We start from the raw sequence: 12,950 nt of genomic DNA, 5'->3' as shown, positions 1-12,950 counted from the left end.
CTCCCATTTGAGTTAATTTTTGTGCTTCCAGTAAGTGGGCATAAAATTTGGACTTCTTAGAGCTGTTCCTTAATGTACTAGCAAGTACCTGAACAACATCTTCATTTCATGGGTCATTAAATCCATTTTATCCATACTCTTTACAGAAAAAGACGTAAACAATAAAAATATGTCATCACTTTTTTCCTGCCCTTTTATAGGCAAATAATGACTGACAGCAAACAGTGAGGTATTTCTTTATTTTTAATTGCACACATCGAGCCACTGGTTTTCTTAAATATTTGGTGAAACTGACTAGTTTTTTTCTTGGTTAGAATTTGGACAGGGAATAACAAGATCTGAACAGTAAAAACAAAACAAAACAAAACAACAACAAAACCTTGAAGTGGAATCCTCCACTCATAGAGGATTGTAAAGCACCATGAACGGTGCAGGTGGAATGGAACATGGCAGGTGGGAGATTAAACCACACCTACAAGATAAGAGGTTGCAGAAGGTCGATGCCGGTTCTGTTCTCCTGTCCGTAACTGACGAATGACAACGGCAAATGCTTCCAGGGCATTCCGTAGGAAGGGGACGAACTGGGTTGAGATGAGAAAGCCTGGCTGTGAGAATGGTTATAAAAATATCAAGCTCAGAAGAAAAGACAAAAACCAAATCAGGAAAGCAAGGAAAAAGGCCGAGAGAGTCCAGAGAGGCTGGATGTCTGTCAAACTGGCCAAGCAGGGAAGTGAAGGAGAGACGGGTGGCAAGGGGGGGGGATCCAGAAGACTGCGACAATGTGAGGAGGTCTGCTGCAGGGGGATCCAATAGGTTCAGGAGTTCAATCTGCAAAGGCAGAGAGGCAGCGAGGCAGTTCCTTCAGAAATCCTTGAGGACAGTGGTCATGCTTAAAGGAAACCGAATGGGTTTGACAAAGAACAGGGAGGGGCTTGACATCAAGAATACAATGTCAGGGGTTTCTGCTCCACAGAGTCTGTGGAGAGTTGAACCGACAGAGGTGCGAGCCAGGCCGTGTCAATGGACAGCACAGGTCTAGAAGCTGGGCAGCAGGGCAGGCTCCTCAAATACTGGACATTTGCAACTATTTTCTCTTCTGCTGATAAGGAATGTCTCTTACTTTTCTATGATGGACCCGGAGGGTCCATTTTTAGTACTCAAGTACTCGAATGTGCTCTCCAGAACCTTTAAGGGCACAATATTGGGATACATAGGGCCGAGTCTACAGTAAAGGTCAGGAAACTGCATGCCTCGAGCTAAATCAGGCCATTGACCATTTTTATAGATAAAGTTTTATTGGAACACAGCTACACTCATTCATTTACATATTGTCTCCAGCCATTTTCCTGTTATAAGAGCAAAGCTGAATAGTTATATTTGTCCCACAAAACCAGAACTACTTATTATGTGGTCCTTGAAGAAAAAGTTTGCTGATGCCTAATCTACAGGCAGCAAATTGTGCAGTGGTTAGAAGTGCCTAGGTTTAAATCCCCACCATTTTCATTTGCTAGCTTTGTGGCCTTGGGCAATTTAACTTTGCTTTTCAGTTTCTTTATCTGTAATATGGGGATAATAATGGCTCCTACTTCATGAGCTTGATATGAGGATTAGATTAAATAAATTATGAAAAGTGCTTACAGTGGTACCCATAATGCTGTCGGTTCTCAATAAATATTCGCTATTGTTATCATTAACTATCATAGTGCATTATTTCATTTAGAAAAATGTATTGGCTATCTACAAAGGGCTAAGCAGTTAGTCTAGGCATTGGGGATGAATTAAGGTCCATTCTTTCCTGTGAAAGATTTATAATATAGTGGGAAAGACAGACATATAAATCACTGATTATAATATCATGTGATAAATAGACATATGTCCAATGTCAGTGGAGGCATGGAAAAAGGTCAGTTTGAGGGATGAGTTGTGGCCTGCATCTTGAAATATGAGTAGACTTTCGTAAGGAAGATCCTGTGTAGAATGACCTATGGGAAAAAGGAAGAGACGGTGTAATGTTAGTGTAGTGGCAAGATGGGAGGTTAGGTAAGGAAACCTAAGAAGGTTTTAGGTCCACATGGAAAAGTAGCAGAAGAGCAAATAGAAACTTAGGAAATGGGAAGAAAAGGGTTTTAAGGCAGGGCAGAGAAAAATTGTATATTTGATCTGACTTGGTGTGAAGGGTGGATCTGAGAACAATGAGATTGAAGCCAGTGTGGAGAGGCAGGTCTCTTGGCATGTCTGTTGATGGGGCACGGAAAACAGGATTGAATCACAGAAGGGGCTTGAAATAGAGGACTTCAAGGGGTCTTATTCATCTCCGTGCTCTCCAGACCTGACATTGTATGTGTTACCTAGAGGAAACATCAAATTGCTTACCATCAATATTGACAGTTAAATTAAAGGCATAAGATGAATTGTTCGAAGGAATTGCTTTAAAAAGAAGGATGTATGTATTTGAGGAGCCTTAGGTTCATTGACATTTGAAGTAGTCTTCTTTTTTTTTTTAATTTTTTAATTTTTATTGTTATGTTAATCACCATATATTACATCATTTGTTTTGGTGTAGTGTTCCATGATTGATTGTTTGTGCATAACACCCAGTGCTCCATGCAGAATGTGTCCTCTTTAATACCCATCACCAGGCTAACCCATCCCCCTACCCTCCTCCCCTCTAGAACCCTCAGTTTGTTTTTCAGAGTCCATCAACTCTCCTGGTTCGTCTCCCCCTCTGACTTACTCCCCTTCATTCTTCCTCTCCTGCTATCTTCTTCTTTTTCTTTTTTCTTAAAATATGTTGCGTTATTTATTTCAGAAGTACAGATCTGTGATTCAACAGTCTTACACAATTCACAGCGCTCACCATAGCACATACCCTCCCCAAAGTCTATCACCCAGCCACCCCATCCCTTCCACCCCCGACCACTCCAGCAACCCTCAGTTTGTTCCTGAGATTAAGAATTCCTCATATCAGTGAGGTCATATGATACATGTCTTTCTCTGATTGACTTATTTCACTAAGCATAACACCCTCCAGTTCCATCCACGTCGTTGCAAATGGCAAGATCTCATTCCTTTTGATGGCTGCATAATATTCCATTGTGTATATATACCACATCTTCTTTATCCATTCATCTGTCGATGGACATCTTGGCTCTTTCCACAGTTTGGCTATTGTGGACAAGTTCTAGCTCTCTGTGAGTGCCTTAGAAACTTAAATCTGGGAATCAGGAAGCCTGTGTTATTCCAGGGTTTTTTTTTCCCCCCCTTCACTATATGGCTTTAGGCAAGTCACCTAATCTCTTTGTGTTTGAGCAGCTTGTCTATAGCTGTATCCTGGGATGAAACATACATGCATATAGTTCCAGAGCTGGCATATTTTCAGGGGAATAGGCAGCTCACCATGGGCCCATCAGGACTAAATCTGGAATCATTGCTCCCTTTTCTACTTCAGTGTTCCAGCCTTGTTCTTTCCTATTCTCCATCTCCCTCTCTTCATGCTCCTCCTGTTTCTTCCTTGTCTTGCCCCTCCCCCTCCTCCTCCTTCCTTCTTCTCTGTTGCTCTGTCTCCCTCCCTCCTTCCCTCTCTCTCCCTCTTCCTCTCTCTTTGCCTCTCTACCCTGGAAAAAATGAAACCATTGGGAATGATTATAAGAAGCAGTCTAATTTTTTTTTTTTTCTGAAGGGATATAATGTGAAAGTCAGGAAAAATGTGTTCCCTGGTTATTGGGTTAAAGTTCACTTTTACTGGAATACACAAAAGAATTGTCACAGAGATTGGATGAGTGCACATGTTCCGTACAAAATGGAGGATGTCCAACGCTTTTAGTTATCTGCCAAGGTTACCGGTCTGATGACATTAAGTCTGAGTGATGGGAGAAGCTCAGGGTCTATGGGGTATTTCTTCCTGCAGGTCTTAACTGTCTTTGGGAGATTCTATTCCCAATGAGGAAAACAAACCCAAGATAGGACCTGGTGTACAGGGAGTGGGTGGGACAGACGAGAGAAAGAAGCATGAAGGGAAAGTGGGCCAATTCCCAAGTGAAATCGTATTCTGCTGAGGGCAAAGATGGTATCAGTTGCGTTGGTTGAGAAGTAATCTGGGTTAATTATTACACTTGGCGAAGAAAAAATGTATTGTTTAGTAGTAACTATGACCTGTTTAAGTTTTGTTTATTTGGTATTTGGCTACACAGTGTTAGCCTAAGACAATACCTTGAGTGAATCAGGGAGGCTCATGAAATATGTCAATGCATTACCCTGTTTAACCTGTTGGGTTCTTAGTGGGTGTAGGGAGATTGGGTGCTGTAAGTCAAATTATTCATAAGTCAACGAATTTAAAGAGTACAGCAATTTATTATTGGAGTATATATTAAAAATGTATAATCAGCTTCCTAATATCCTTGAGAAAGCAATTCATTTTCTCTCTTCATTAGCTTCTTTTCTCAAGACAATGAAAGTATTTCCAGTTTTTAAAGAAAACAGGAATGGTAAGGGCATGTTAAATCTACTGGTGAATATGAGAAACTGGGGCACAAACTTAGGAAGATAGTATCACATTTTTAGTAATTAATAATGGCAACTTCAGCACTTCCTTGACTTATGATGGGGTAGTCTTCCTAAGCCTGTTATAAGTTGACTATATTGTAAGTCAAAAATGCAACCTACCAAACATCACGACTTAAGCCCTACCTTAAACATGTTCAGAACACTTCCATGAGCCTACAGTTGGGCAAAATCATCTAACACCAATAAATGACATTATCTCACGTCATTTATTGACTACTGTGCTGAAAGTGAGAAACAGCATGGTTGATGGGGACAGATGGTTGTCAGTGTATCAATGGCTGACCCTTGTGATTATGAGGCTGACTGAGAGCTGCCCCACTACAGCATCATGAGAGAGCATCAGACCACATGCCGCTGGCCTGGAAAAAGATCTAAATGCAAACTTCAAATTGTGGTTTCTACTGCGTGTGCATTACTTTCTCACAATCTTAAGTCAAAAATTCATGAACTGAACCATCATCGTAATGCAGGGACCATCTATATTTTTGATGACTCCCCCCTTCTCTACAGCCCTTAAACTGTGACTTCTATTTTAACATATTAAAAGTGTGGAAGTTCTAGATTTTTCTAAGCATCAACACTATGAAGTGACTTTGATAATTAGATAAGTGTTAAAGGAGATGTAGGGAGAAGGAAAAGAGAAAGTGCGAGGAAACATGAAGTATACTTCTTGGAAGATTTTCTAGGGAAATCTTTCTGTGGGGACCTGTCCATCACCAATTCTAGCTTTCTTGTGAGAGTTTTTGTCTCTTTCTCTCCCCCTCCATGTCCAACCCATCAGCAAATACCATAGGCTCTATCTTTAAAACAGATCTCCAATTTGGTGGTGTCTCACTGTCTTCTCAACTCAGTCACTTGAGCAGTTGTAATAGCTTCTTACGTTGTCGCTCTTTCCACCGCTAGCCTGCTACATCTCTTCTCCAAATGACAGTCAGTCCGGAACTGAAGATCAGATTCTATCAGTGTCCCTATTGAAGCTCCCCAATGCCTCCAATCACTCCTAACAAAAAATTCCAATTCCTTACCCTGGTTCACGAGACCTGTGTTGGGCAAACTTCTAAAATGTGCCTCAGTGATGCCTGACTCTTGCTCTTACATAATTTTGTCTCTTCCTGTGTTGGCTAGACCTGATTTGCTCTGACAAATAGAATAAGGCAAAAGAAATGGGACCTGACTTCTGTAATTAGATTATAAAAGCCTGTGACTTCCATCAGAGTAGCCTGATGACCAAGAACTTCTGAGAAACTGAAGACCACAGAAAACTGAATTTTGGCAACAACTGTGTAAATGAGCTTGACATGGATCCTTCTTGAGACTTCAACATCTGAATTTCAGCCTGTGAGAGATTCTGAAGCAGAGTATCCAGCCCAGTTTTACCCAGATTTCTGACCTAAAGCAACTGTGGAATAATAATAAATGCTGTTTCAATCTACTACGTCTTGGGTTAATTGTTACACAGCAATAGATAATGAAGACATGGCCCTAGAGGATCGTCCTTGACTGCTGTTCAGACCTCAGCTCCCTTCACTTTCCCCTTGCTTACTTTTCTCCAGAAACTCTGCCCTTATTTATTCTTCTTGGACACATCAAGCTTATTCCAATCCTTGGACTTGGTGCTTGCTATTTCCTGTGTTTGGAATGCTCTTACCCTCGACCTTCACATGGCTTGTCCTTTCACATTTTCAGGTCTTGTTTCAATTATCACCTTTACAGAGACGCTCTCTCTGGCCTCCTTCCATGGAGGAGCTACAGCTACTCTCTCCACTCCTCTTCTTTTTGCCCCCATCTCCCTCTGTCCTTTTGTCCTGCATTAACTTCCTTCCTAGACTTACACTTTTTTTTTGTTGTTTGTTTTCTTTTTATTGTCTGTCCTGTGCATTCAATTTTAAGCTCTGTGAGGGTCAGGATTTGGTCTCTCCTAAGTGCTTGGAATATATAGACACTAATTAAATATTTATTGAATTAATGGATATATTTTACTACAACAGGCAGGCATTTCCTGTTATGGTATATATGGTATATATACCATGTATAAAATAATGGTATTGGAACAAATGCGATTAAATTCATAACTATATCTAAATTTTTTATGCTATGACTAATATGGCAAAGAGATTAAAGATAACACATCAAAATTAGACCAGAATGAGATGTGGGGCAAGGAGATTTTTGGAGTGAAAAACATGTGGCATGTGAGAGACTGGATAGAGAAGATGTGAGATTTATGTCATTGCACAAATGCCATCTGGTCCAGTCATGTCCCACAGAACTTTCTGGGCTGTGGAAACGTTCTATTATATGCTGCACAATGCAAGAGCAATGAACTACCTGTGGGTACTGAGCTCTTGCAATACAGCTAGTATGACTGGGGAACTAAATTTTCATTTTTATTTTATTAATTTAAATTCAAAATCAAACAGGGCTTTAGATTCTAAAGTATGTGATTCCTCTTTGACACTATGATTTTACCATCACAATCTGCTCCCACATGAAAGATAAGGTTATATTAGAGCTACAAAGTCATATGGGTAGGTTGACTTCAGAGATGGCTAGTTGACAGGAGAAGGTGTATCTTCTATGTATGTGCCTTAGATTTATGTCTAAAAATCAGATTAGAAAAAAAAAAAAGCTGCGTACCACCAAAATGATACCATGGAATAGTACTGCCTTGCTGTACTAATGACAATTTTCTATGTCTTTGAATTCTTTTCTTTCTCCTCATTTTATTTTTTTCTCTTTTCTCAGTCTCATCTCTACGGTTTTGAGCCCTGGTGAAAGTAAACAAAAAGTCAGTGCTCAGTAATTCCGCCTCATTGAATACAAATGTCGATTACCACTGACACTGAAGTATGTCTTTGTGGATGATTCTGAACTTCAAATGATCCAAATTGTTCCCATGTTCTTTGGATCTATGATGTCCTCTTGTCATCTGAAATTTAAATTTCTGCGCTCCTGTATTTCTGCCCTTTTTTTCTTAATTATTATCTCTTTTGCCTCCACAGAGAGCATCCAAACTGTTTTTTCACAAGTGACAAATGCAATGAATTGTCAGCTGCCTGAGCTACTCTATACGCCAGGGGAGTCCTCCTTAGGCCGGGTGCTCAGCTGTAACACCTGGTTTCTTAAAGAAACCACTACCTTATTTTTTCTTTCTTTGATAACGATATCCAAGATACGTCAAAGGACATATTTATTATTTTGGATAATAATAATAATGACTCAAAAAAGTCTTACAAATGTTCCAGTTTGTTCTCAACCCACTAGAGCTTTTACATCTATGAAAGATGATGTGTTACGTAGGATTTGAGATCAGGAGACTGAGTTTACGTTCAGGCTGTGCTGCATATGCATATGTGACCTTGAGAAAGTTGTTAAACATCGCTGTTTAGCAAAATAGGGATGATAGTATGCATGTCTCAGGGTTGCTGTGAGAACTAGCTAAATTCCTATATACGGAAGCACTTCATACCCAGGGGCGGGGGGGGCGGGGGGGGGGGGGTCGACGTGAGATTCAATTAACAATGACAAAACAATTCGGAAGGTCATTCCAGTTTCAGAAATTGTCTTTGAACTTGTTCTCTCTTGGGATATTTACCAGCCCCCACCATCATGAATGTCCCTTCTTAACATAGCTGTCACGCTTTGAAAGTACCTTTCTGACTACTCCCTGTCGGTAGGATATTATCTTCAAACATAGCTCTTTGTAGTGTCTGAGTGTGTCAGATTTATTATTCGTTTCTGTGCATATTAGCTGCCACTCTCCTCACACCCCTGAGGATATACATTTCTAAAGGATAGATATACTCACTATCTTGTTTACTTCTGTATCCCCTGTCCCAGGAACATTGTACACAGTAAGTGCTCAATAAGTAAATGTTGACTGACAAACCCCCAGGAACACTCTTAAATTTGTCAGAGGCCAGCTGCTTTTTCCATAATAGGTCATTTTTACTGAATTTATGAACTTTTCCACTTATTTTTCACTTTAACAGCTTGGCTGCTATGGAAGCTGTATTTCCTTCTAGGCTCGTTATGGGTGGCTGTGGGAAATACAGATAATTTGTCACCCTGAATCCAGGTTAAATATTTTGGAAAAGAGTTCCAGAGCTCACCACAAAGCTCTGTTAAATTCTTCACTGGTTGTCGTTACAGTCTATAGTGTGTGAAGATAGTTCTAGATATGTGGTTACACCGTAGCTTAGATTTTATTTCGTTTGTCAGTCTACCAGTTTTATCACACAACCCTCAGTGGTGGTATTTCCCTGCACTCTGCATGAAATTCATAAAGGAATTAGGATTGTATTTAGTTAATAATCAGATATTTTTATTAGGCTACTCTTGCTGCCATGAGTTGAAATTGTAGTTCATTAGCAAACATGTCAGAAAATTTCCCTTGCCATTTGCTAGTGGCCCAGCAAGGAAACTTTTTGCAGTGATGGGCCTCCAGCTTTTCAAGGCTCTGGGAAGCAAGAAGGAATGTCTGGTGCCCCTAATGGCACAGGATTGTAGAAAATGTCTGTAATTTGCTGCTTACAATGTCAAGCCAACAAAGAGAAAGATGTTCAAAGTAACAGGGATTCAATAGCAAAATTGCTCGAGTTCATCTTTCCATTTGGGGCCAGACTACTGACATCATGGCACTAACTGATAAATTCAAAAAGTTTTCTTGTGGCAGAAATGTTTATTATTCTCTTATTTTTAGTGGACCTTAAAGCTGGACCAATTCCTCCAGTTGAGTTTTAGAGCAATTCCCAAACATCTCCTGGTACTCTAAGGATGGACTCTAAGGGAGAAGTCATAAGCTTTCCCTTACATAAATTAGCTGAGAGCGTCCGGTATATTGCCTTCACAAGTTCATATTTTGGGAAACTCTGACAGTTAATTCATGAACCACCATGTTAAATAAGAGCCAGAAACCATGTTTCCCTTCGGCCACGTGTCTACATGTGACAGTGACTTCCTCACAGCAGGCACATCTATTTCTGAATTACCTGCATTTAAGAAGAAATAAGATAGAGGGGTTATATTTTAAAGATATTTTTTATAACATACTGTAACAGTATGAATTAAATTGAATTAAAATTGTCTTGGTGAATGATAATATCAGATTTTTAATTAAAAAAATCTTAGATGTAGGGGTGCCTGGCTGGCTCAGTGGGTTAAGTGTCTGACTTCACCTCAGGTCATGATCTCAGGGTCCTGGGATCGAGCCCTACATCGCTCAGCGGGGAGTCTGCTTCTCTCTCTGCCTTTGCCCCTCCCCCTGCTCATGCTTTGTCTCTCTCTCTCAAATAAATAAATAAAATCTTTAAAAAAAAATCTTAGATGTTTGGTGAAGATAATCCTGAATTGAAAGTTAGACTAGCTGGTTATGAATCTAAAACTTACTAATTATATAATATTAGGTAAGTCATAATTTCTCTAACGCTTAGTTTCTTCTTTTGTCAGTAAGACCAGGGAAGGGGGAAGGCAGGGGATGGCACATGACTTTTCATGTACGGGATCCCATTTGCTGCAGAATGAGAAGCTGATACTGTGAGCAGAATGTGTGCATGGGCTAGACCAAGGCTGGGGGCCAGGTTTCCTCACCTTCTCAGAAGTACCACAGGCTAATGGAGGCCTCCTTCTGCATCATGAGATGTTTTTGGCACTTTATTTCTAAGCTTATTTGTAGGGAGTCTGCGTGATAAAAATCTGCTCAGTAGGCAAAAGTTATTAAAAATATACTCTCATAGGAAGAAATCACAGAGGGAGACAAAGACAAACCATGAGAGACTCTTGACCCTGGGAAACAAACTGAGTGTTGCTGGAGGGGACGTTGGTGGGGGGATGGGGTAACTGGGTGATGGGCATTAAGGAGGGTGCGTGATGTGACGAGCACTGGGTGTTATAGGCAACTAATGAATCATTGAACACTGCATCAAAAACTAATGTTCTGGCTAATTGAATTTAAGTAAAAGAAAAACTATATATATATACTCTTAAATGAAGGGAGAAAAGCAAATGATAGAACTTTGGATTTGTCATCTTTGTGCCCACTGCTGCCCTTCCTATTTGGGTTGAAATTCTCACCCTCAGAGATACCCCATATCATAGGTTGGGGATTTTAATTATAGGAAAAACTATTGATTTGCACAAGTTACCTGAAAAAGAAGAGGATGAACTCAAGATAGACTTTATTAACTTGGCCTCACCCATTAGCAGGAAGATAGGACTTGATTGATAGTTCATTGACAGAAGTCAATAGTATGGCTTCTGGGAAACTGGGAGGGATTTACTGCAGAAAATCACCATGATGGGACTTAATTTTTAATCTAATAAAGAAATTTCTGCCTCTGCCTTAAAAATTGGTTTTGAAAATCCAACTACAGCCAATCAGCAGAAGGCATTCTCTTGCATAGGGATTGCTTTAGAAATGGGCCATATAATCAAATTTGGCTAAATGAAACACAACGGAAGGTTTACTGGTAGCTTGTGGGAAAAAGTGTTCTCAGTCCTAAAATAGAGCCATCCAGAGAGAGGTTGGAGACCCTGAAGGGTTGAGTCCTTCTTTCTATGAGCCTGAGGATACAGGAGAACCAAAGAACACTGGTAGAAAGATGCAGCTGGACCAGAGATTGTACTAGGTTTGACCACTGCTCTGCCTCTGTATTTGTCTTTCATTTTTAGAAGTTTGATTATGATGTTTTTTGGTGTGGATTTCTTTGGTTGTACCTTATGGTTCATTCAGCTTTTTGAATTTATGCATTATGTCTTTTGCCAGATTGGGAAATTTAAGCTGTGTTTCCTTCTTCAAGGACTCAGATGGCATGAATGCTAGATCTTTTGTTTTATAGGCCCATAGGTCCCTGAGACTTGGTTATTTTTTTCAATCTATTTGCTCTCTCTTTTTATACAGATTTTGAAAATTATGTAGATTTATCTTCAAGTTCATTGATTCTTTCCTCTGCCCCCTTCATTCTGCTGTTGAGCCCACCCACTGAGATTTTATTTCAGTTATTGTATTTTTCTGTTCTGAAATTCTTGTTTGGATAAAGGGCATTAAGAGCACACTTATCATGATGAGCACTGAGTAATGTATGGAATTGTCAAATCACTATATTATACACCCGAAACTAACATAACACTGTATGTTGACTATACTGCAATTAAAATAAAAAAAAAAAATTCCCATTTGGTTCTTCTCTATAGATTTTATCTCTTTGCTGATACTTACTATTTTTCATTTGTTCCAAGTGAGTTTATAATTGCTCACTGAAGAATATTTATGATGTCTGACTTAAAGTTTTCCTCAGATAATCCCAACATCTCTGTCATGTTGGTGTTGGGGCTCTTTGTTATAGGTGAGTTCCCCAGGAGGTCTTCGTTGATGGCTCCCTGGCTGGGAGGGTTAGGAAGAACTCATTACTACTGCCCACATGGTCACTACTGATCCCACAAAGGAGTGGGGTAGCCTCGTGACTGCTGGGTAGTGGTGAAAGTCCTAACTCCATCAGGTCTCCCCTGACACCACAGTCTCACGGAGGTATGGGGTGGCTTTTTACTGCCAGCTGTGGGTGGAAGACTGGCCTCCCCATGTTACTCCCTAAACCAGTCATGGGTGAGGTCCTTTGTTACAGCCTAGAAAGGGTGGAAGTCTATATTTTTCATATCAGTCCCCAATGAAACAAGTGGTGTGGGGAAAAAGATTTTTTTGCTGTGGTATCTGGCTGGCATAGAGTGTATTTTATCTAAAAGTTTCTGTCTCACTGGGGCGCCTGGGTGACTCATCCAGTTAGGCATCTGACTCTTAGTTTCTGCTCAGGTCACGATCTCAGGTTCATGAGATCTAGCCCCACGTCAGGCTCCCCATTTAGTGGAGAGTCTGCTTCTCTCCCTCTCCTGCCCCTCCCCCTGCTTGTGTGCTCTCTCTCTCTCTCTCAAATAAATAAATCAATAAATCCTTAAATTAAAAAAATAAACATTTCTGTCTTACTAGGTGTCCCTTTCCTGTTTTTTTTGGCTAGAGACCAGGCTTTTTTTTTTTTTTTTTGGTCTGGATCCATTAGTATTTCCAGATTGTCAGCTTTGGCTTCTTCACCTCCAAGTCTGTAATATATTAGGCAAAAAGAAATCCAAGGAACTCACCACTGAGTGATTTCACATGTCCTGTGGTTCATAGCCATCATCCTTCTACTCCACATTTCAAAGTTTTCTAATCTTTGTTTTATAGATAATGTCCAGGGTTTTAAACTCTACTTAGTAGAAGTATTAGGAAAGTGTGTTTACTCAATCTTCCTACAAATAAATCCTTCCACAATTTTATTTTTACTTTTTTTTTTTAATTTGGAGATATTTCTGAATTCTCTACTCTATACCTTGATCTGTCTATTAGGTGTCCAGTATTG

The sequence above is a fragment of the Zalophus californianus genome, chromosome 5, assembly GCF_009762305.2.
Source record: "Zalophus californianus isolate mZalCal1 chromosome 5, mZalCal1.pri.v2, whole genome shotgun sequence".
Classification (NCBI taxonomy): Eukaryota; Metazoa; Chordata; class Mammalia; order Carnivora; family Otariidae; genus Zalophus; species Zalophus californianus.
Note: the sequence above shows the minus strand (reverse complement) of the source record.